This window comes from Penaeus vannamei, chromosome 10 (assembly GCF_042767895.1).
Source record: "Penaeus vannamei isolate JL-2024 chromosome 10, ASM4276789v1, whole genome shotgun sequence".
Classification (NCBI taxonomy): Eukaryota; Metazoa; Arthropoda; class Malacostraca; order Decapoda; family Penaeidae; genus Penaeus; species Penaeus vannamei.
In genome coordinates, this window is record NC_091558.1 from 41332192 (window position 1) to 41334691 (window position 2500).

The 2500-nt window shown below is 42.3% G+C and overlaps 1 long non-coding RNA gene across 1 annotated transcript in view; it reads right to left on the reverse strand.

Annotated features, from left to right (window-relative positions):
- The window catches only part of LOC138862831 (uncharacterized), a 52805-nt gene that overhangs the window by 50127 nt on the left and 178 nt on the right, over nucleotides 1-2500 (reverse strand). The window lies entirely within an intron of this gene.

A 2500-nucleotide genomic window follows, 5' to 3' on the forward strand; every position in this document is an offset into this window, starting at 1 on the left:
CCCCACCCTCTCCCCTCTCCCTACCCCTCTCCAATTCCCCCCTTTCCCCTCTCCCATCTCCCCTTTCCCCACCCCCTAGCAAGCGACTACCCCCATCCTCTCCCTACCCCTCTCCAATCCCCCCCTTTCCCCCCACCCTCTCCCCTCCCCTACCAAGCGACTACCCCCACTCCCCCTCCCCCCCCCCACCCCTCATACACAGACTTGCTGTTAACTCTTACACATTCCTCGCATAGCCGACGAAGGGTTGAAGTAGGAGGGGTCGAAAGAGAGAGGAGGGGAGGGGGGGGTGGGGGGAGGATGAGGAGGGGGTGGGGGATGAGGAGGGGGTAGGAGAGGCGTGGGTGTGGGGAAGAGGGGGAGAGAGAGAGAGAGAGAGAGTAGGGAAGGGTGAGGAGTAGTGGGGGGCAGGGGAGGAAGAGAACCACGCCCGGTCATACAAACTAAAAGTTGATGGGGGAAGAATGCGTGGGGGGTGGGGGTGGGGGTGAGGGGGAGTTATGAGGAAGGAAGACGGAGGGTGAGTGAGGGAAATAGGAAGAGAAAGAAAAGGTAGGAAAGTATGGTGAGAAAGACACTAAAGGAGATAGACCAGAGCGAGAGAGAGAGAGAGAGAGAGAGAGAGAGAGAGAGAGAGAGAGAGAGAGAGAGAGAGAGAGAGAGAGAGAGAGAGAGAGAGAGAGAGAGAGAGAGAGAGAGAGACAGACAGACAGACAGACAGACAGACAGAGAAAGAGAGAGAGAGAGAGAGAGAGAGAGAGAGAGAGAGAGAGAGAGAGAGAGAGAGAGAGACAGAGAGAGAGAGAGAGAGAGAGAGAGAGAGAGAGAGAGAGAGAGAGAGAGAGAGAGAGAGAGAGAGAGAGAGAGAGAGAGAGAGAGAAGAGAGAGACAGAGAAGAGAGAAAGAGACAGAGAGAAAAAGACAGAGAAAGAGAAAGAGACAGAGCGAGAAAGAGAGAGACAGACAGAGAAAGAAAGAAAGAGAGAGAAAAAGACAGACAGACAGAGACAGATAGAGAGACAGACAGAGACCGGATAAACTGAACTATAAACATCAACCACCAATTTTCCACGCGCAGGTCAGCCCAAGGTATCGAATTCCAAGTCATCAGCGTCTGTGGCGAGAGAAGTCCACTCGCGTATCAATTGCTACTTTGTTTACATTCCGAAAATAAAAAAGAAAGAAAGAGAGAAAGATAAATACCGAAAGAGAGAGATGACAAAAAAAACACGAGCAATTCATCGTAAAGAAAGAAAAGAAAAGAAAAAAAGGAACACAAAAAACTGAATTATAAATACCGAGAGAGAGAAGACAAAAAACACTAAAAATTCATCGTAAAGAAAGGAAAGAAAAGAAAAGAAAAGAAAAAAGGGAATACATAAAAAACCGAAATATAAATACCGAAAGAGAGAGAAGACAAAACATACCAACAATTCATCGTAAAGAAAAGAAAAGAAAAGAAAAAGACCGTAAAGAAAAGAACAGAAAAAAAGGAACACATAAAAAAACTGAAATATATTGTAACCTCCCACGCAGAGTTAAAAAAAACAAAAAAAAAAAAAAACATTTTCATGATCTATGGAGCGTCAACAACTCGCCATTTCGACAACGTGGGGGAAACTATCCATTTCTTTATCACTTACAGTTTACCATTTCTTATCCTTCGTTAACCTTCTAATGAAATCAGGATAAAAGTGATATAACAATCATAACAACAACAGCAGCAGCAACAACTGAGATAATAATAATAATACCAATACCACTACTAATTATAACAGCAACAATAACAACAAAAACAAACAACAATAATAACAATAAAGATAATTCTATTAATAAAGACAAATGTAAACAAACTCCCGAATGATCAAGGCCTAAAGTACGTAAATTCTATTTGATAATATTTGATAATATTTCATTTACTCACCCTATCCCCACCCCTCCTCCCCCTCCCCCCTTCTGCAACGCAGTGCCTCCCCCAAGGTCACTGTGTTCAACCACACGAAAATTGTCCGATTCATTCTCATCGACCGTAAAAAAAAAAAAAAAAAAAATCAGAAAGAGAAAAGATAAATAAAAGAAAAAAAAAACATATTTATACGTCGCTGACATCGCCATAGTTACCCGGAGCGCTTACATCATCCAAATATAAACTCACTGCTGAGTTTTTTTTTGTTTTTATACTTCAGTTCTCCTTTTTGTTGTTGTTGTGTAATGCACCCGACGGGTCTCCTGCGTCTGGTTTTGTCACCACTCCAAAAATAATCCTTGCTGTTCATGACGTAATAACGAGGCGGAATGCATGGTTCAGTTACATCTTTATCAAGAACTGTTCTCTTTTTCTACTTTTTCTCTTTTTACCGTTCACATTTCACTCACTTCCGTTTCTGTCAATTCAGATAAAAAATGTATCTAAAAACTCAAAAAAAAACAAAACAAATGTAACTAAACGGAAAACAAATAACAACTAGACACCAACGGAAAAAAAATCACTTCTTCTTTC